Here is a 22,758-nt window from a genome sequence, read left to right as displayed (position 1 = left end):
AACCCCAAACTTGCCTCCAGCTCTCAGGTCAATTTTTATCAGTAAGTTTTACTTGTAACATTCCTTATATGCATACCTTCCTTCATCCTGAGATGTTTCACTGGAAGTGCTATCATCCAGTACTTGACCATGATTGCCACTGGAAGAGCTCATCTGCTGATGAGCCTTCTGCTTTCAAGGCTTTTATTTTTCTTTGCAACTTTGGCATTCAGGGCAATTTTACTGCATTAAACAGAAAGAAAAAAATCGCCAAGTGACTAGGTTTGCAAAAAATATTTCTGTGAAACAGACATACTTAAGATGATGTCCAGAAACAACTGAGACGACAAATATCTATGATAAAATCACAGACTTAACTGCAAAGATCATGGAAGATACCCAAGTATTTAAAATCCTTGCCCTAGGAGTCAGGGGGACACAGGGAATCTGAGCTAGATCCAGGTTAAGCTGGACTATATCCAAATAGCCACGGTACAGAAAGCATCTAGAGCAGAGATTCCTTTGAAGAACAGACAGGAAAAAACTCCTGCTTAAGTTTACATTAAAATATGTGTGCTGCCTTTAGACTTTTGAGATTGGTTTGATAATATCATCTTTTTCTGACAAAGGGCATATTAACTTAATGAAAAGGAAAACACCAACTGCACAGAGATCACTAAAACCACCTAGAAAAGGGAGTAGTAGCAAACCGCGAGTTCCTCCTTTTCTTTTCTAGGTGGCCATTTCCTACAAAAATAACTGCTTTTTCCAGTCTTCAGTTCTGGTTTTGAAGATGCATTTTGCCTCAGTATTGACAAGGAAATCACAGGAATTTGGGTGGGGGTTTTCTTTTTTTTCCCCCTTTTCTTTTTTTAGAGCAGGCAATAAATTTGAACCTCCATCACGCGCTTCGTGTATTCTAAAAAGAAATTTTCTTCATTTTTTGAGAAGCAGTGGACTACTCACTATGGCTTTCACCACTGAGGAAACTACTTCAACTACTACAGTATTAGAAAACCTAAGACACTTACATAGCACTACAAATAAGAATTAGAAATTATTTCCTTAGCTTACCATTTCATTGGCATTTTAATCAATTTTGAGCGCTCCCCAGATGAAAAACTCTTTTTGTCTTTTTCTTCTATCGTGTTTTCATTCTCCATTTTCAAACAGTCATTCTTCCTTACAGTAATCTTTTGTTTCATTTGCCGATTAGTGATGTTATTTATCCACACATTCCTGTTTTGCCACTGATATGGAGAAATAGTGTGAAATGGGGACAATGCACATCGATTGTGATTGTATATGTCTGCTCAAGGAATGTGGGTATGGTGACTGGTCATGGGTGCGGTGTCTGGTCACATAGGTACACAGCCTTGAGGAGACGCCTACAGTTTTGAGGAGACACCTGCCCCTCTTCCTCTAACAAAAGGGGCTATTTTAAAAAAGAATGAGAAAAGGATGAGAGATATTCCAATGCTATCTAGAGGGAGGGAGTGCTAAGTCTCCTTGCTGAAGAAGATCCGATGGTCACAAGAACATGAATCACCTACAAACCTGCAAGACCACCACATTGCAGGCAATGGACTGATAAGCTAATTAACATACGAAGCCAGAGTAAGCGGGTTTAGGTAACAAATATGTATAGGTGTTAATTGAATATTCATTTGTTTTATTGTATAAATGTGAGATGGTTCGTCACTTCGGGTATGCACGCTTGTGGAGGAGCGATCCCCCGTGCATCTGCGCGCAATAAACATACCTACTTTATAACTTTCGAGTTATAGAGTCTAATTCCGCACGTCAGTTTTGGCGAGCCAGGCAGGAGGATTTCTGCTCGGCTGAGGGACCAGCTGCGGAGCGGACGCTCCTAGGCGCGCCCCGGGAGATTTCCTCGGAGGAGCCTCCTCTTCTCAGCTGTTCACCCGGGAGCAGAAGAGAAACCCCTGGATCCACCGATAAAACAGTATGTTTAGTAACGGGGCGGCTGGTGAGACGCACGGAGACGTCCGGCGCGCAGCGTAGTCCCCAGGAGGAAAGGTACCTTGGGAGCGCGTTTGCTGACCAAGGAAGGGGTGGCCGCTAGCGATCTTGAGGGCAGATCGAGCAAACCCGTGGTTACTGCCATTCCTAAAAGCCCGGAGGCCTCGTGACAGAAAGCGGGGGGTGGGACGGATTAAGGCGGAATCTCACAGTAACAAGAGGGACCTCATAGCAAAAGTAAAAGGGAAACTTTTGCGTAGGAAAAAAAAAAAAAAGAAAAAAAAAGAAAAAAAGAAGAAAAGAAAAAAAAAAGGGGGGGGGGGGGGGAAGCTAAAAACTTCCTTTAGGTTGTCTTAAGAATTGGGGAATTCCTAGAATGTAACAACTGAAATAGCGCTCTGTGTCTTGTTTGTTCTATGCGTTGTCTTGTTACAAGTTCAAAACTTGGAGTTATGAAATGTATGTTGAAAAATAATAATATTCTGGTAATTCTAGGCAAATAGCGGAAAACTTAACACTCTGCTTAAGACCAGGAAAAATTGGTTTTTTGTTTGTTGTTTGTTTTTTGGCAATTGTTCATTGAAATGCATACTTCGTGAACTGTCAGTGTTCCTAAAAGTTGTACATAAGTGCACGGTACCGTATAACATACTGCTTGTGTGACTGCGGGCTGCCCGGAGAGTGTGAATGGTGTGATTGAGATGCGCATTTTGATTTTCCGTGTATAGCTTAATTATTTTGACTGAGTGTGAGTACAAGAGTGCTTGAGACACGCGTTTGAGTGCAATATGAGTAAGGAGCTCTATCCGCGTTTCCGACCTTGGGTGGCTAAGGCGGCCGGAGAAAAACAAAGTAATTAAAATTGTAAAATGGGAAATGGAAGGAGTAAGCCCTGTGAAAAATCGCCCTTGGGTTGTATATTAAAACATTGGAGGGATATCGTAGGACAGGGTGGCACCGAAAATAGAAGGAAATTGATTAAATATTGTAATCAGTGGTGGCCTTTGTATAAATTGGGGAGTGATGCGAAATGGCCTCAGGAGGGAGGAACGTTAGATTATAACACTCTCCTGCAATTAATGTTGTTTCTGAGAAGAGAGGGAAAATGGGACAAAGTATCATATGCAGACATGTCCTTCGTCCTACGGGACAAACCTGAGTGGCAAAAGGACTGTGGATTAGTACCCCCTCGGGATCCTATGGTATTAGCACTAGAAAGAGTGCGGGATTAACATCACCTGATCTTTGATTATGGCTTTAGAAAAGGATAGAAAAAAAAAACCTGAGACCTAAACTAGAAAGATGTTCTTGTTGAAATTTTTGTGTTAAAAAGCTCAGGTTGTGGTTCCTTCTGTGGAGCAACCAGAATGAAACACGTTGTAAGATAAAAACTTGTACTGATGTATGTAAAACCTGAGGGGGTGGGGAGGGGGGGGTTCAAAGACCTTGTGAAAGTGTTAAAGTATTGGGGTGAGTTTGTACAAACCCCCGCACCCCCTCGAAGGTGCGACTGAATCATGCTGGGATGCATGGCAGGGTGTTTGCTATTTGCCTGCAAAGGCTGATATGTAAGAACAGACTTAAAGCAACAAGGAGCAGATTTGCATTCAGGGTAAGAAAGAGTTAAAACAGAACTGCTGTTGCAGAGGCAGCCTTGTATAACCTACAGAGCAGGAAGAGCATCTCCTACCCCGAACCCTTCTGCTGGTGAGGAGGAGGGGGTTGCTGTTGCTGACGATTGAGCAGAAGGACCTGACAATGTCACCCCAATTGCTGCAGCATTTGCAGCACAACAGGACCAGTAACGGCCCCTCTAGGGCAGGGAATGGGTATGAGGAGAATAAAGGTGAATCTCTGATGGGAAATTTAGATGTTTGAAAGTTGGTTATGAAAGATTTGTCAGGATGATCTAATAGGACTAGATAAAGGTTCGAGTTACTAGGTAAGCGTGATATAGAAAAGTTGATAGAAGGAACAGGGAATGTGTACAGATGGTAAGAGAAGAAGAGCTGGATCGTGCTAAACTGGCAGAGACAGGAGTGTCAGGCAGAAGTGAAAGAGTGAAGCCTCTCCTATGGGATCGGATCACTGTTCATATTGTAGGGAAAGTGGACACTGGAAGCAAGATGGCCCTGAGCTAAAGAACCAGCAAGGGGTTCTGGTGAACTAGGGACTAGGAAAAATGAGGTGGAATTTTAGTGAATACAAAACCAACTTATTTGTTAAACTTCAGTAAAAAAAAAATAAATAATTTGTTACAGTTGTGGGAGCTGCTGGCCACCAGGAAAACATCCTGAAACCTTTAAAGTACAAACTAAGAAGACAAATAAGAATGCCAAATTCACCAAAATCTTTGTTGGGATGAGATTTATTAGAACATCTAGACGTTTAAAGAAGGAGAAATGAAACTAAAAGTTAAAAATGATCAAGTAATTGAAATCTTGAGCTTATCTTTAATTCAACAGAAAAGAGGAAAAGAGGAAAAGAGGACCTCCCTGAAGTAAAAGAAATTTTTAACCAGGTGTATCTGAAAATAAAAGGTGAAAAATGCTTTACCTGTTACAGTAAAAATGATAAGGGGGAGACTTGCCCAGTTCAGATAAAAACAATATCCCTTGGTCAGCAAGGCTGTGGGGATATTGGCAGAAAAACTGAAATAAAATACACTCTGTAGTAGTTCTACTAATGTAAATCTGTGTTTTACCATGACTGTGACTTGTTATGGGATGTCCAGATGAAACTCTGCATTGACAACAAAGTACAAGGAATAAGGTTGGTCAGGTGCCTCCTACCATAGTCAAGGGCAAGACTGGGTTGGCCTCTATGTTTGCTACCGAGAAGAATCTTGAGCTCCGCTGTTGGCTGCAACCCAGTAGGCATTGAGCGGTGGGAACATGTGCCATGCCAGACCTTGATGTGAGGAATGACCCCCTCTGTTATAAGAGGGTCACCCAGGAAGGAAGAACATAAGATGACCCATTGAGGCACTGATTTGGAAATTGGAAACCACCTGGCCGACCATGAGGCCAGACAAGTAACAGGAGGTAGAAAAGGAGGAATTATCCTTAATACCAGACAATAAAAACCAAACTGTAAGTACAGATCAGGAGCCAAACTATTCTAAAGAAAACTTAAAAGGTAATTCAGGACATGAAGGATAAAATAAAAATAAATAAGTGGACTTATTTAAGGGATGGTCGTATAGTAGTACCATCCAATTTAATATGGACCACAGCCCTATTATTAATAAGATGCATTGGGGAGCTGATGCTTTATATAAAAGTCTAAATCAGAAATTGATAGGGCAAAACTTGTATACTGTAATAAAACAGGTGACTCAGCAATGTGAAATGTGTTTACGCAATAATCCCAATACAGCAAATAAAATAAAACTAGGTAACATTAGTAGAGGAAATGCTCCAGGGCAACATTGGCAGATCGATTTCTCGGAACTTCCAAGAAAAGGGGGGTATTGATATTTATTGGTACTAACAGATACCTTTTCAGGTTGGCCAGAAGCCTTCCTGTGCAGAACTGCTAAAGCCCGGGAAGTGACCAAAATACTACTCCAAGAGATAATACCTAGGTTTGAAGTCCCAGCAGTAATGTCCTTGGATAGAGGACCACATTTTGTGTCCAGAATAGTACAACAGATCAGCCACCATCTAGGAATAGATTGGCAATTACATACCCCATACCGACCACAATCGAGTGGCCAGGTGGAAAAGATGAATCATCTAATCAAACAACAGATTGTCAAGTTAGGTCAAGAAACAAATCTAACTTGGCCCCAGTCTTTGCCATTAGCTCTTACATAAATTCGAACTAGACCAAGAGCAAAAGAGGGGCTTAGCCTATTTGAAATTTTATATGGATGACCCTATGGGGTACAAAAGGGGACGTCTTCACAGATTGGTGAAGAAACAATGACTTCCTATATGGTGGCACTAAACAAACAATTAATAAGAATTGAGAAGCATGTGATGGGAACATGCAGTAGGGGTCTGGATGGACCTGTTCACGATATACAACCAGGGGACTATGTATACGTTAAGTGTTTTACAGATAAAACCCTGGAACCACAGTGGACTGGACCTTTTCAAGTCCTACTCACCACCTATACTGCAATCAAGGTTGAGGGACAGAATTCTTGGATTCATCATACCCGGATTAAGAAAGCCCCTGCAACTTCGTGGAAAGTAACCCCAGATAAAAAAGAACTGAAACTCAAATTTACTCGGACAAATGGGAACAATGTGCGTGACAAGTAAGCGAACCTGAGCGGTTGTGGATCCACCATATGGGAAGGGCACCACAACAAACAATATAGGACAAAAGAGTCTGGGACTGAGCCAGTGGCCACTCTTGCCCAACTTGTTATCAGTAAGCCCCAACTCAAACAAAGATATTTTTGATCAAAACAGATTTTATATGTACATATGAGGAACGTTTAGATTCTTAAAATGATCAATAGTGGGTTTAAACCATTTGTGGTTTTTGTACCCTCTCTTTTGCCTACAACCAAGAGCTGATAACTGGCCTTGGAATCATGCCCAGAAAAAACACACTGGAATAATGGGAAAGGTGGACTCAAAGACAAAACTAGCTATGGTGGTTTATTCTGAAAATGAGGTGTACCAAAGGAATCAATGGGATTGGGAGGATGTACACAAATTCGACCGATTATGGGGAAAATTAGGAGATAGATAAAAGTAGGGTGTCAAACATATAATGAAAAGGATAACAGCAAGATTTCGGGAGACACCCTGATTAATGTCAGAAAGGTAGATAAGGAATTTACCCTTCTAAATACAACCATGTGCTTTAATTCACGGGAATGTTGGCACAATTTTACCTTAACCGAGCCCATCTTTATAATATGCCTAGGAAAATATCCTTTTGAACATAGAACATAGGCCAGAAAGACAGGCAACAAGTGGCAAAAAGTAGATTTAGAATCTTGTATTATGCGAGAGCAGCAGGGCTTCCTCTGTGAAAGCAATACTATAATAGCTCAGGATACTTGTTTAGATACAGATCAGAAAATATGTCATTTCGAGGCCCGACCAAATGCAAACTTGAAAACAGTAATTATATATGCAGGGAAGGGATGTGCGTGTTTGAGAAGTAAGTGTAACACAATAACCATAGATGGGGAGGTAAAGGAGACTGCACAATATTCAAATTACTGTATCTGTAATATTACTACTATCACAGGATGCGATTTTAGTTACTCAGCCCCAGTAGTGTCTCATCAATTCTTAAAATCTAACTTTACCCTATCACAGATGATAATTCCTACCCCCATAGGCCTAAATATAAGTAGTATAAAAGAACTATTAAAACATGCAGATTTACAACGTATACTGGAAGAAACCAAAGAAAAGGGACACAAAACTCTTCTTATGATCCATCATGATGTAGATGGGATCAAGAAAGTTTTAAAAAAGGTAGAACAGGATGGAAACCATAATTGGTGGGATACTCTCTTTGGCTGGTCACCTTCTGCAACAGGAATTCTTAACACTATGGTACACCCCATTGTGATCTTATTGATCAGTTGAGGAATTTCCTTAATACTAACCATTATGTTATATTTGTGGGTTTGGAGAATGTTTAAAAGGGTAACACTTATGTATGATGCTTTATATCATTTGGGAAGACTGCTTAAGTAAAAGAATTTACTTAGTTTGATAGAAAAGGGGGGATTGATATGGAGAAATAGTGTGAAATGGGGACAATGGACATGGATTGTGATTGTATATGTCTGCTCAAGGAATGTGGGTATGGTGATTAGCCATGGGTGCGGTGTCTGGTCACATAGGTACACAGCCTTGAGGAGACGCCTACAGTTTTGAGGAGACGCCTGCCCTTCTTCCTCTAACAAAAGGGGCTATTTTAAAAAAGAATGAGAAAAGGATGAGAGATATTCCAATGCTATCTAGAGGGAGGGAGTGCTAAGTCTCCTTGCTGAAGAAGATCCGATGGTCACAAGAACATGAATCACCTACAAATCTGCAAGACCACCACATTGCAGGCAATGGACTGATAAGCTAATTAACATACGAAGCCAGAGTAAGCGGGTTTAGGTAACGAATATGTATAGGCGTTAATTGAATATTCATTTGTTTTATTGTATAAATGTGAGATGGTTCGTCACTTTGGGCATGCATGCTTGTGGTGGAGCGATCCCTCGTGCATCTGCGCGCAATAAACATACCTACTTTATAACTTTCGAGTTATAGAGTCTAATTCTGCACGTCACCACGGCCTGCACTTTTGAACATCTTTGTTTGCTTTTTTCCTTCTCAACCTACAAAACCAAAGTTAAGCTTCATGTATTTCTAGAAGACAGAAACTCCACATCCAAGATTGATTAATTCAGGGTTTACCCCTGAAATAATATAAAATGAAAACTTTTTTTTAATTCATAGAGAAGCATTTTCACAAAATTACACTACAAATTGTATTATTTGTCATTGAGAGTTCTTCAAATTCACTCATCATGAAAGACATAACAAAAATACAGCCCTTAGAAAGAAAACAATATCTTAAAACATGAACAACAAAAAAAGTGAAAGCATTACTGATGGACAAAGAGTTAGGAGGACTGCACAATGTTAGAACACCACCAGAAAAAAATCAAGTGGAACTGTGCTGGGCTACTGCTCCCTGATCAAGGGGAGGAAAGAAAAAAAGATCCCAAACCCACAAACACAACTGGCTTCACAGGAAAGAGGAATTTTAGTGCAAGGCAATGAAGACACACCATGCAGATATCACAGCACATGAATTATTAGTCAAGACCCTGTTCAGAAGCTATTTTCATTCTTTGATTCAGAAGCGGAACTGATAGAATTGTATGGATTCCTTTTTAAGGGAATGAAGTGATAACTACTTGCACTGGAACCGAGTGCCACCTGCTGTTAAACTGGAACAATAATGCATTCCATTTTCCAAAAATGGGGAAAAAGACAACTCTCCACTTCCCTCTTTATTCACCAGTCACCTATTTCCGTTAGAACAAAACCTAATTTGTAGGAAGCATCTTCCCTTCATGACAAATAGCTAAAGTGAACAGGAAATATTCTGCCTGGCTCCAGAAGGCTGCAGGTCTCCCTAGGCTCTTTTACACACGCTCCATCGCTGCTATTGCTTCAGCAGCGGTTTTACCTCCCAACAGAGACTTCCTTAAAAACATGTTCTGACTTTCCTGAACAGTGGATTGTATCTCACAGTTTCATTGATTTGCACAGCAGAATCCTGAAGTTTCCGTTGAAGCTAACGAACACTGCGTGCTTTCAAAACCAAGCACATTCAGCACCTCCATCATAACTCTGAATTAGAGCTATTGCCTAAACAACTACATGCTGCCCACGCTGCCCGTGCCAACCCTGGCTAGCCCAGCCCTGTTTTACTGATTCATCCAGGCACTTGCATCAGTGCGTCTGACTTGGTGAATTTACACATGAGAAACCAGGCATTTCTGACCAACACCCATGCTCTTTAACTGCACCGGTTATTTTTAAATTAATGACACATTACTAATAGTCAAAATCACATGCGCCGCAGATTTTCCCTGAATTTCTTCATAGAATCACCTGTGATTGCTCTTGTCAAATACATGACTGCTTCTTTCTTTACCTGCAGAAAGCTTGGCACAACACGTACAATATTGTACAACATACAGCTCCATCTGACAGTGAGACCAGAATGACCTTCCTACAGTGCAGGCGGGCTGCGTATCTCCAGTAGCACCCACAGCCCCAGCCTGCACTACTTTAGAGACAGCAAAGATCCGGGCTGATGAGAAACGCTCTCATGCACATGGCATTTCACCTTGTCCACGGATTTGAAACACGGGTTGCTTCACGAAATTTAATTTTATGGTATCGTTCCAAAGCAAAACAGACTGTCCAACAACTTTTGACTTACACTAAAACCCATAAATATTCACCTTCCATATGAACGGATACATGCCAGGATATGTACTGCTGATGAATTTTTTCACATGTTGCTGGGGAGCAATACCTGCACGTGTTCATCTTTTTGTCCATCTCTTCTGGGATTCCTTCTAGCTGGGTACGTTGCATCTCAGGGTTGTATGGAGGGGATTACCTCCAAGCAGCGGGACAGATCACCAGCCACCCCTGTCGCTCCTAAACTGCCTCTGCTGAGCATCTCAGTGCTTCCCACAGTGGTGGCTTGCTCAGGAAGAGGTGGCTTGTGATGGCTCCTCTCCAGTGCACACACCCACAGGACCACTGAGCAAAGGACTATCCCACACCATCTTTCCCCTCTTTGAGAAAGAAAGCACGTACGTATCTATGGCTAATCTCCCTTCTGAAGCAGTACAGCTCAGCTGAGACCTCAGACTGCTTTTCTGCAGCATCTGGGATTCTTACCAAAACTGTCTCCATGGTCTCTACCCGGACTCAGTTTTGTGCAGAGGAGGTATTTACTGCCGCATGCACAAGAGCAACGGCAAGGGCAGGCAGCGCAGCGATCTCCTGTTACTGAACGTGCTGCTCTGGGACTCCCAAACAGGCAGTCAGTCAGATCCCTGGCAAAGTTCTCCAGCAAAGCCGCCCCTGATTTGTATCCACCTCAGCTGTACAAACACGGTGTAAACAGAAGCAGAGCAGCTCTTTACCTCCAGCACTGTATGTCCCTTTCCTTCCCATGTCACCACCACCTGCAAAAGCGCTCATGGAAATGAGCAAACCCCACGCGCCAGAAAGAGGCAGGGCTTTCAAAGGAAAGGAGGGTATTCAATGGAAGCTGCAGATGTGCCCTGCCTGAAGAAGGCACCACTGGCAACCCCTCCTCTGTGAGAGCTGGGGAGATGCAGAGGGGGCAGGAAGGCAGGCGTCCGGGAGTAACTAGAAGCCCTGGTTTGCTATTGCTGCAGTATCCCTGGCTGAGGGACAATAGAGCTCTCCATGAAATGACAATCAACCAAAAAAATTCAGAGGGAGCACAAGCTGCTGGGCGTCAGCAAAGGGCTGTGCTCAGCTTTTCTGCGGCAGGTTGTCATGGTGAACGGCAAGGTGAACACGAAGCACAGGGAGGATCTGCAGTTCTACCTGCCTTGCAGGGGGTTGGCCTGAGCTCCCCCTTTGCAAACCAAGTCACCCTCCGACCACACGGCACAATCTCTTCTTAATGTATGTCCCAGCAACTGGGGTACCACATGCAGATAAATCTGAGAGGTCCCCCCGTTCAGAGCTCTAGTCATCAGTGGTTCCAACAACTTCTGATGCTCAGGGTGTCCCCTGCGCCAGTGGTCCTCCCTCCAGGCGCCCCTCCTCCTCTCCATTTGCCCTGGAGTAGACAAACTCAACATCACACCCATTCTGTGGAGATTTAAGCCCCAAAGAGCTCAGAACTGGGGGAAGCCAGCACAAAAGCCTATCTTCTCTCTTGAGAGTTGCAATGTCCTTACACCCTTCCTGTCCTTCCCGTCTAGATCAGAAACCAAACAGGGGAAGCGGTGCATGCAGATACACAGAGAATACTGAATGGGACACACTGGCTCCTCTCCTAACTCCTTTATTGTCTCAAAGGTGTTTTCATTCTGTTGGAGGAAAAAGAGAGAAATATGTATAGTCCTCAGGTTTATCCCTAGTAAGCACTTTCACATGTTCATTTAGTAAAGCAGATTAGATTGATTCCTCAGATTTTTTTTTTTTTTTTTTTTTTTTGGAGGGGGGGGATTATAATGAACTCATTCAGTTTTAAAATCAGGCTTAGGAGCCATGACTCACTGGCTACGAATACATGTACACACATGCGTGTACAGGACAGCATAGAATACTCTATTTACTCATATGGGTCTGAAAAGACATTTTTTTTTTCTATCATTTTTTGTTCTGTGCATCGTTTATGGCTGGACTGCACGAACAAGATGGTTTTCTTAATTCTCTGAAAACACTTGCATCTATTGACGCCTGCACCTCTGAACATAGTGATATGGTCATACAGCCAAATTTGCAAAGCGGATTACTGTTCTTACACCATTCTGGGCATAGCAGACATACCCATAGAAACACCCCTAATGGCCTAAAGGTCATGCCTATTTACACATTTATTTCTGCTATTTCATCGTCTGTAAAGAACTGCAGGAGCGGGCTGGAAACTAGGACCATGCGTGGCAATCAGTTAGCTGAGGGGAATTTGCTCGAGCTTGTCTAGACAACAATTAACATGATGAGGCATGTTTGCAGAGCACAGGGGAGTGGGAGACGGATGGCGCCAAGGATGGCGCCAAGGAAAGATAACACCTTGTTGTTAATTGATGGTAGTTAACCACCAATCGGGGATTGCCTGGTATGCAAGGCTTAGCTTCAAGAACCAATTAGTTTAAAACGCGCAGCTTCTGAAAGTGTATAAAACCTCGTGCTTCTGTACAATAAATTGACATTTGCTTGCATCAAGCTGCGTCCCGTCTCTTCATTCGCCGCAAATTGGTGACCCCGTCGTGATGTGTTTAAGGATCTGACGTGAAGGGCTCTCGAATCGCCTATCTGAGCGACATGCAGCGAATCCCACAGAACTTTAAATGATCTGCTGAAAGGAAGCAGGAGCCGGCCTGAAATCCCTCCGGAGTTGAGAGGTGAGCTGTGGGAAATCCGTAATGGGGAATCAGGGTTCGTCCCCAGAAAGAGACGTATATGGACTCATGAAGGGTCTTCTAGTCAGATCAGGGAGTCCGTGCCTCAGTCTCCTCAAATGGTGACCCCTATGGTGGTGTTCCGAAGCCTTGGAAGAATAAGGACAGAACTGGTCGATAAAAAAGACAGCTCGTGGAAGAGGGCTGCGTTCCGGAGGAGACGGCTTGGCTGAACTTGCTATCTGGACCAGGCGGACAACCTAAACCCCGAGGATAACACCTGTATTCATCGAGACAGGTGAGCAGCCAAGAAACTTTAGAGACTTTGAAAGAATGAGAGTGTGTACATACAGCAGCCAATTGTATGATGCTGCCGCGGAGGGGAACTCCGTGTCGGGAATGCATTTAGCATCTTGGTGGCAAATTCTGACTACTCTTTGCCAAGTGTGGACTAATTCTACTAACGGTGCTAAACCAGAGGAAGCTGTAAATTCCACCGACAGCGCGACTCTTCTCAAGACACAGTCAGCGATGGCGATTCTGTCCACACCTCCTCTGCCCCCAAAGCTTCTGTCACTGATTGCAGCAACCCTCACAACACAGGGCCAAGCACGGGAACAAGACAACTCGGACAATGATTTTATTGACACTGATAAACCTTTTGATCCAGGTCCTATAGATCTGGAAAAGGAGCTAGACCTTTCCCCCACCCCCTTGTCTCTCCTGATGCATTGATTGTATTTTTGGGGAGGGTGAAAGGGAGTCTGAGGGATTTGTGGCAGGAATGCAAGTGGGAAACACTTCAGTGATGGGTCTTGGGAGTCGCTATGGCATGTTCAGTATTTTGTCAGACAAATCAACCTGCAGAGTGGCAGCCTGTGCAATACGAGGCTGTTAAAGAGTTAAGCAAAGCAGTGGGGGAAGGGAGGATTCATAATGAGAGAACAACCAGGTATTGTGAAGGAGAATAGGAAAGATAAACATGGTTATCTAGTGTTTAATAGGTGTCTGCACGCTTGTAGAGATATATAGCTATGTAACTACATGAATGATTTCTGCCCTGAGCCTGGTGGAGCATACAGCTGCGGTTTGTGTCCGGGCTCAGAGATGTAAATAGGGGCTTCTCTGTTATGGTAAAGTGTTTCTCTTTGCATAAAAAAGAGAGGGAATGAAGGGAATGACCCCAGAGGTATGTTCAGAGAAGGCATGCTATGTTTCGAACTTTTTGACTGAACCAGTTCTTGTTTGGTGTGCCCTTCCACCTATGTATAATGTTAATCCAAAAGATGATATTGTTTACACTTTGAATGTCGATAATTGTCTTTCTGTAGATGCTAATGTAGTAGGAGGCTATGATAGGAATGTATTGCAGCAGTTCTTCTCTTATCCGGAGTAACAGCAGGGAAAGCATTAAAGAGTTAAATCACCTTGTTTGGTAGGCAGTTAAGAATGTGAGTCAAAATTGCTACTGCTTTTTGTTGTTGGTTCAAGGACACATGACTGTGAGGATTTTGATGGTATATGTGCTGCGTGGATTTTAGGCACCCCATTGCAGCAACATGTTGTCAAAATCTGAGAAAATTTCAGCCTTTTTGGCATTCATTCAATTGGCAGTATTTTTGTTTGCTATTACCTTGGTTGCTGTCATGTTTGCAAGGGCCCTGCAGAACATGAAAAACCTGGTACTAGCTGTTCAAAAACAAAAAAGGGGAAAGTGTAAAATTGTATGGAACAGAGACAGTGGGTTCTTTTGACACTGATAATATGTCTCAGTTTTTTATTTGTTCTATTACTTATACATTGTTTTTACTTGTTCGGTTTCAAAGGTTCTTTTTGTACAACAGGAAGGGGGAGATGCAGGAGCGGGCTGGAAACTAGGACCATGCATGGCAATCAGTTAGCTGAGGGGAATTTGCTCGAGCTTGTCTAGACAACAATTAACATGATGAGGCATGTTTGCAGAGCACAGGGGAGTGGGAGACGGATGGCGCCAAGGATGGCGCCAAGGAAAGATAACACCTTGTTGTTAATTGATGGTAGTTAACCACCAATCAGGGATTGCCTAGTATGCAAGGCTTAGCTTCAAGAACCAATTAGTTTAAAAAGCGCAGCTTCTGAAAGTGTATAAAACCTCGTGCTTCTGTACAATAAATTGACATTTGCTTGCATCAAGCTGCGTCCCGTCTCTTAATTCGCCACAAAGAACAAGTGCTCCTTTCCTCGACCTGTCTCAGAAGAGATCTGAATATTTAAGGAATTAAAACAGGTAAGTCGGCCAAAGGAAAATTTAAACATACTTACTTTAACAGTGCCAAGGTGTTATTACTAAAATGCAAGCACTTTGACAGCAGGTATCTTAGGAGTGCTGTGCAAAGTGACAGAGAAAAGCCTCAAGAAAAATCTACTAGAGTTTGGGTTAATACACTAAATCCCAGCACAATGGTTCAAGGGTAAGGGCACTTTAAAACAGAATGTGTCCTGAATCATGTTAGGAAGAAGACAAAGAACATATCCTGCTGGGAAGATCATTAATGATTAGGAAAACTCGACCAGGCTACTATAAATTTGTCCCAGGTTAGAAAAGGCCAAGAATCTTTTAAAGGACACTACAAAAAAATAACATTTAAGACAAAAGGCAGTGTAGTAGCAAATGGAATTAAAAGGAGTCCTAGAAAGTAAATCTTTCAGGAATAAACAAACAAAGCTAATCACAGTCTAGGGCATAGAAAAGATTAGTTCAGCAGCAGGATGCACAGCAGACAGGAGAGCAAATTAGTTCTGTCTTACCAAAATGTAAATGGAGGGGGGAAAAAAATTCCGAACTTACGTGTTTCTCTTTATTTTTCCTGTATCTAATTTTTAACTGTTAAGAGAAATAACACAAAAGCTTTATTTTTGCTAATGCCAGGCACATGGAATCTGGAATTTAAATTAATCCTTTACACACTGCCATTTGGGGATCATTTCTATCAGATCCAACAAGGATACAAGGGATAGGACAAGAGGAAATGGCCCCAAGTTGCCCCAGGGGAGGTTTAGATTGGACATTAGGAAAAAATTCTTCACCGAAAGGGTTGTCAAGGACTGGAACCAGCTGCCCAGGGAAGTTTCAGGGTGGCCTCGCCATCCCTGGAGGCATTTCAAAGATGTGTAGATGTGGTGATCAGGGACACAGTTTAGTGATGGACTTGGCAGTGTTAGGTTAATGGTTGGACTCAATGATCTTAAAGGACTTTTCCAACCTAAATGATTCTATGATTCCACACTGTTCAAAATGACCTACAGTCTTCCTTCAAAAAAGAGGGTTTATACTGCTGTTCCAATTGTACTGGTTATCAGGTAATCCAGCCTCGTAGCGCTCTTTAATTTAAAGTTTACAAGCACCAAGATATCCCCCAGTGACTGCACTTTAGCTAGTTTGATATTAAGCTATACATTTTTCTTAACATGGTTAGCAGCATATCTCAAGCTATGTTTGAACATATTCTTAGGTGAATGGGAGATACTACCAGCTTTTCATTAGACAGAACATGAGTATTTTAAAAAGCCATACTCCAACAGAATACACAGCACAAGCATGTGTTTCTGCCAAGGTATTTTCTATTAAGCAAATCAAATGCATATGTTCATTCTCTCCCTCTTCTGTCCATACTTAAAATCCAGGCAAATCTGCAGAAGAACAGCGCAAAGAGCAAGGTGTTAGAACTTAGAAGTCCCACAACTTCTCTCGCACATGCTCTTCTGCTGCCTGTAGCTACTTGCTTACCTTTGCACTCACATTTGTTACACAACACACTTTGGTGCCCCGGAATTTGATTGATTTAGATTCAGCCTGACAGAAAGAAACCTTTTTTTTAAACCGTTTGACCTTGTTTCACTTCTAACTGGAAGATCAGTCCTGCCAGGAAGGAGAGGTGAAATCTCACGACAGCTAGAGGGTGAATAATCTCTCTTCAAACTTTAAAACTCTCTGTATGAAGTTTCCTTTACAATTTGTACTCCACCTGGCTATTAAAAATGTAAGAAAAGCACAGCAAGAAATCAAGCCGCCCGTCAGTACAGAAGGTGCCAGCAGTTCCTCCTCATTTCGCGAAAATCCAGCCCTCACACTGAGGCTGCGGGACCAAATCCTGTGCAGGTGCAAGCGGCAGCGAGCCCTGGCCCCGGGGAAGGGCAGCTCAGCACCCTGCAAAGACGAGGCGCATTGCTCTGCTCCCCGCCACCCCGGGATGCCACACAGCCCCGACGCCGGGCAGCGGCGGCAGCACGGGCTCGCTGACGGTAACAGCGACCCTCCTGCCTCCCCCAAACGCGTAACGAGAAGCGAAAGCACCATCTGGGCCGGCGGGCAAAGCACCTGGAGCCGCATCTCCCACCCCGGCAGGACCACCACCCACCGCGCCGCCACCCCCCTCGCACCCAGATGGGGGGGCGAGCCCCGGTAACGGCCGCTGTCACACCGGGACATCGCGCAGCCCCTCCGAGCACCGAGGCCAGCCAGGGCTGGCAGCGACCATCTCCCTGGGACCTGATTCTGCCGTCAAATGGCTGGATCCCATCGCCTGCTGTGCAACAGATCGAGCACCCGCACGGCTGAGGGACCAGTTACGCGTGTCTGCGGGGATGGGAGCTGGGGGGCAAACCCACAAAGGTAGCACAGCTCTTTGCAACAGGAAAATAATTTATACACCTGGAAAAACCATTTACGATGACCTTTAGTCACACTTAATCCTCACTGGGTCTTATGAGCTTCGTCCCCATTTAAAAGCACAGTGGTCTTTACTTTCACTAAAGTGTTCATGCATAGTTCAAGTAATTTCTATTTGGTCTTGATATGGAGAAATAGGGTGAAAGAGGGACAATGGACATCGATTGTGACTGTATATGTCTGCTCAAGGAATGTGGGTATGGTGACTGGTCATGGGTGTGGTGTCCGGTCACATAGCCACACAGCTTTGAGGAGACGCCTGCCCTTCTTCCTCTAACAAAGGGGCTATTTATAAAAAGGATGAGAAAAGGATGAGAGACATTCCAATGTTATCTAGAGGGAGGGAGTGCTAAGTCTTCTTGCTGGAGAAGATCAGATGTTCACAAGGACATGAATCACCTACAAACCTGCAAGACCACCACATTGCCTGCAAAGGACTGATAAGCTAATTAACATACGAAGCAAGAGTAGGTGGGTTTAGGTAACGAATATGTATAGGTGTTAATTGAATATTCATTTGTTTTATTGTGAGATGGTTCATCACTTCGGGCATGCACGCTTGTGGTGGAGCGATCCCCCGTGCATCTGCACACAATAAACATACCTACTTTATAACTTTCGAGTTATAGAGTCTAATTCCGTACGTCACTTAAGAGTTTTAGGAATAAGTCTTATGGTTAAGTCTTAGAGCTAGGTATTAAGGTTAGGTTTAAGGTTCAGTCTTAGAGTTAAGTCTTTGGGTTAAGTCTTATAGTTAATTCTTATAGGTTAAGGCTTAAGGTTGAGCTTTAAGGTTAAGTCCTAGGGTCAATTCTTAGGGTTAGGTCTTTAGGTTAAGACTAATGGTTACGTCTAAATGTTAAGTCTTAGGGTCAAGTCTTTAGGTTAAGTCTTAAGGTCAAGTCATAAGGTTGAGTCTTAGGGTTAAGTCTTAAGGATGAGCCTTAAAGTCTGAGGGTTAAGCCTTAGGGATAAGTCTTAGCGTTAAGTCTCTACAATTAAGTCCTTAGATTAAGTCTCAATGTTAAATCTTAGAGTTGAGTCTTTAGGGTTAAGTCCTTAGTTTAAGTCTTAAGGTTGAGCCTTAGAGTTAAGTCTTAGTGTTAAGGATCAGGGATAAGTCTTAGGGTTAAATAACTAGGGGTAAGTCTTTAGGTTAAGTCTTAAGGTTGAGTCTTAGGGTTAAGAATTAAGGTTCAGTCTTAGGGTTAACTGTCAGGTTTAAGTCTTAGGTGTAAGTTTTAGGGTTAAGTCCTTAGGTTCAGTCTTAAGGTTGAGTCTAAAGTTGAGTCTTATGGTTAAGTCTTTGGGATAAGTCTTAGGGTTGAGTCTTAGAGTAAATTCTTAAGGTTAAGTCGTAGGGTTAGGTCTTTAGGTTAAGTATTAAAGTTAAGTCTAAAGGTTGAGTCTTCAGGTTAAGTCTTAGAGTTAAGTCTTAGTGTTATGTTTTAGGGTTAAGTCTTAATGTTAAGTCTTAGAGTTAAGACTTAAGGTTAAATATTAGGGTTAAGTCTTTAGGTTAAGTCCTAATGTTAAGTTTTAAGGTTCAGTCTTAGAGTTAAGTCTTATGGTTATGTCTGTAGGTTAAGGCTAATGGTTATGTCTCAATGTTAAGTCTTAGGTTTAAGTCTTAGGGTCAAATCTTTAAGGTTAAATCCTAGGGTTAAGTTTTAGCATTAAGTCTTTAGGTTAAATCTTAAGGTTAACTCTTATGGTGGAGTCTTAGCATTAAGTCTTAGGGTTATGTCTTAAGGTGGAGTCTTACAGTTAAGTCTTAGGGATAGGTCTTTAGATTAAGACTTAGAGTTAAGTCTAGAGGTTAATTCATAAGGTTGAGTCTTAGGGTTAAGTCTTAAGGTTGAGTCTTTTAAGGTTGAGTCTTAGGGTTAGAATTAGTTTTAAGTCTTAGGGTTAAGGTTAATTCTTAAGGTTGAGTCCTAGGGGTAAGACTTAAAGTTCAGTCTATAGAGTTAAGTCTTAGGGTTAAGTCTTATGGTTGATTCTATAGGGTTAACTGTCTGGGTTAAGTCTTAGGGGTAAGACTTAGGGTTAAGTCTTAGAGTTAAGTCTTAGGATTATGTTTTAGGGTTAAGTCTTACGGTTGAGTCTAACTGTCAGAGTTAAGCCTTAGGGTTAAGTCTTAGCGTTAAGTCTTAGGTGTAAGTCTTAAGGTTATGACTTAAGGTTAAATCTTCAAGTTAAGTCTAAAGGCTAAGTCTTAAGTTTGAGTCTTACTGTGAAGTCTTAGGGATAAGTCTTAGGGTTAAGTCTTTAGGTTCAGTCTTAAGGTTAAGTCTAAAGGTTGAGTCTTAGGGTTAAAACTTTGGGATAAGTCATAGGGTTAAGTCTTAAAGTCTTCAGGTTAAGTCTTATATTTAAGTCTTAGCATTAAATCTTAGAGATAAGATTTAAGGTTAATAATGAGGTTGAGTCTTAGGGTTACGTCGCTAGGGTTAGGCCTTTAGTTTAAGACTTTGCTTAAAGCCTTAATGTTAAGTTTTAGGGTTAATTCTTAAGGTTAAGTATCAGGGTTAATTCTTATGGTTAAGTTTTGCATTTAAGTCTTAAGGTTAAGTCTAAATGTTGAGTCTTAAGGTTAAGTCTTAAAGTTGAGTCTTAGGGTTAAGACTTAGAGATAAATCTTAGGGTTAAGGGTTAAAGTTGAGTGTTAGGGTTAAGTCTTAAGGTTAAGAAAGGGTTAAGCCTCCATGTTTTGTCTTACAGTTAAGTCTTATCGTTCAGTCTCAGGGTTAAAGTCCTAGGATTAAGTTTTAGGGTAAGTATTAAGGTTAGGTTAAAAGTTTTAGCCTTAGGATTAAGTCTTAGAGTTAAGTTTTAAGGTTAATTTTTCAGGTTGAGTCTTAGGGTTAAGTCTTAAGCTTGAGCCTTAGGGTTAAGTCTTAGGGATAAGTCTTGAAGTTGAATCTTAGGCTTAAGTCTCAGTGTTAAGTCTTAGCGTTAAGCCTTAAGGTTAAGTGTATGGTTTAAGAATTAGAGTAAGTCTTAAGGTTAAGTCTTAAGGTTAAGTCTTGTGGTTAAACTTTGGGTTAAGTCTTAGGGTTAGGACCTTACCTTAAAATAATGGTTAAGTCTAGATGTTAAGTCTTAGGGTTATGTCTTAGGGTCAAGTCTTTAGGTTAAGTCTTAAGGTTCAGTCTATGGGCTAAGTCTCAAGTTTGAGTCTTAGAGTTAAGGCTTTGGGTTAAATCTATAGAGATAGGTCTTACAGTAAAGTATTAGGGTTAAGTCTTTAGGTAAAGTCTTAAGGTTAAGTCTTAAGGTTGAGTCTTAGGGTTAAGTCTTAGGGTTAAGACTTTAGGTTAAGTCCTAAGGTTAAGTTTTAAGGTTCAGTCTTAAGACTTATGGTTATGTCTTAGGGTTAAGTCTTCAGGTTATGTATTACTGTTAAGTTTTTGGATTAAGTCTTAGGTTAAGTTTTAGGGTTAAGTCTCAAGGTTAGGTCTTTAGGTTAAGTCCAAATGTTAAGTGTTAGGCTTAGAGTTTTAGGAATAAGTCTTATGGTTAAGTCTTAGAGCTAGGTATTAAGGTTAGGTTTATGGTTCAGTCTTAGAGTTAAGTCTTTGTGTTAAATCATATAGTTAATTCTTATAGGTTAAGGATTAAGGTTGAGCCTTAGGGTTTTAAGTCCTAGGGTCAAGTCTTAGGGTTAGGTCTTTAGCTTAAGACTAATGGTTATGTCTAGATGTTATGTCTTAGGGTTAAGTCTTAGGATCAAGTCTTTAGGTTCAGTCTTAAGGTCAAGTCATAAGGTTGAGTCTTCGGGTTAAGAATAAGGATGAGCCTTAGAGTTAAGTCTTAGGGTTAAGCCTTAGGGATAAGTCTTAGGGTTAAGACTCTACAATTAAGTCTTTAGGTTAAGTCTCAATGTTCAATCTTAGAGTTGAGTCTTTAGGGTTAAGTATTTGGGTTATGACTTAGGGTTAAGTCTTAAGGTTAAATCTTAGGGTTAAGTCTTAAGGTTGTCTTAAGGTTGAGTCTTAAGGTTAAGTCTCAATGTTCAATCTTAGAGTTGAGTCTTTAGGGTTAAGTATTTGGGTTATGACTTAGGGTTAAGTCTTAAGGTTAAATCTTAGGGTTAAGTCTTAAGGTTGTCTTAAGGTTGAGTCTTAAGGTTAATTCTTAGGGTTAAGTTTTAGAGTTAAGTCTTAAAGTTAATTCTTAAGGTTGTGTCTTAGGATTAAGTCTTAAGCTTCAGTCTTAGAGTTAAGTCTTAGGGTTAAATCTTAAGGTTGAGTCTTAATGTTAAGTCTTAAGCTTGAGCCTTAGGGTTAAGTCTTAAGGTCAAATCTTAAGGTTAAGACTTAAGGTTGACTCTAAGTTTTAAGCCTTAGAGTTAAGTCTTAAGGTTAAGGCTTAAGGTTGAGTGCTATGGTTAAGTTTAAGGTTGAGTCTTAAGGTTAAGTCTTACGGTTAAGACTGAAGGTTGAGTGTTATGGTTAAGTCCTTAGGGTTAATTTTTAGGGTTAAGTCTTTAGGTAAATCTCAAGGTTAAGTCTGAAGGTTGAGTCTTAGAGTTAAGTCTTAAGCTTAAGTGTTAGAGTTAAGCATTATATTTAAGTCTTATTGTTAAAGTCCTTAGCTTAATTCTTAAGTTTAAGTGTTAAGGTTGAGGCTTAGGCTTAAGTCTTAGGGTTATGTCGTAATGTTGAGTCTTAGGGTTAAGTCTTTAGGTTAAGCCCTAAGGTTAAGTTTTAAGGTTGAGTCTTTAGAATTAAGTCGTGGGGATAAGTCTTAGTTTAAGTCTTAGGATTAAGTCTTAAGGTTAAGTCTTAAGGTTGAGTCTTACAGTTAAGTCTTAGGGATAGGTCTTTAGGTTAAGACTTAGGGTTAAGTATCAAGGTTTAGTCTTAGGGTTAAGTCTTAAGGTTGAGTTTTGCAGATAAGTCTTAGGTATAGGTCTTTAGGTTAAGACTTAGGGTTAAGTCTTAAGGTTGAGTCTTAGGGTTATGTCTTAGGGTTAAGTCCTATAGTTAAATCTTAAGGTTAATTCTTAAGGTTGAGTCTTATGGTTCAGTCTTAGAGTTAAGTCATTGTTAAGTCTGAGGGTTAAGTCTTAGGGTTATTGGGTTAAGTTTTAATTTGAGTCTTAGGGTTAACTGTTATGGTTAAGTCTTAGGGATAAGTCTTAGGGTTAAGTCAAGTCTTTAGGGTTAAATCTTAGGGTTATGTTTTATGGTTAAGTCTTAGGGTTAAGTCTTTAGGTTAAGTCTTAAGGTTAAGTCTTAGGGTTAGTTCTGAAGGATAAGTCTTAGAATTACGTTCTAGGGTTAAGTATTAGGCTTAATTCTTAGGGTAATTTCTTAGGGTTTGGTCTTAGTGTTAAGCCAGCTTTAAATCTTAGATTTAGGTCTTAGGGTTAAGTTTTAGGGTTAAGTCTCAAGGTTGAGTCTTAGGATTAGGTCTTAGCATTAAGTCTTAGGCTTACATCTTAAAGTTAAGACTTAGGGTTAATTCT

At 41.4% G+C, this 22,758-nt stretch overlaps 1 long non-coding RNA gene across 5 annotated transcripts; it reads left to right on the top strand.

Annotated features, from left to right (window-relative positions):
• The first annotated feature begins 1,252 nt into the window (after positions 1 to 1,252).
• Positions 1,253 to 22,723, top strand: LOC308058110. Of its 5 annotated transcripts, none has more exons than XR_013925662.1 (3): positions 1,253 to 1,329; positions 1,361 to 1,785; positions 18,003 to 21,284. It is a non-coding gene; the product is annotated as an uncharacterized lncRNA (long non-coding RNA). The 5 variants fall into 5 exon arrangements; XR_013925659.1 differs by lacking the exon at positions 1,253 to 1,329 and adding an exon at positions 22,671 to 22,723 and having other exon boundaries at positions 1,728 to 1,785; positions 18,003 to 20,711; XR_013925660.1 differs by lacking the exon at positions 1,253 to 1,329 and adding an exon at positions 22,039 to 22,705 and having other exon boundaries at positions 1,728 to 1,785; positions 18,003 to 20,686.
• Positions 22,724 to 22,758: the final 35 nt, after the last annotated feature.

This window comes from Falco punctatus (assembly GCF_963210335.1).
Source record: "Falco punctatus genome assembly, contig: scaffold_78, whole genome shotgun sequence".
Taxonomy (NCBI): Eukaryota; Metazoa; Chordata; class Aves; order Falconiformes; family Falconidae; genus Falco; species Falco punctatus.
Note: the sequence above shows the minus strand (reverse complement) of the source record. Positions and strands in the feature narration are given on the sequence as shown.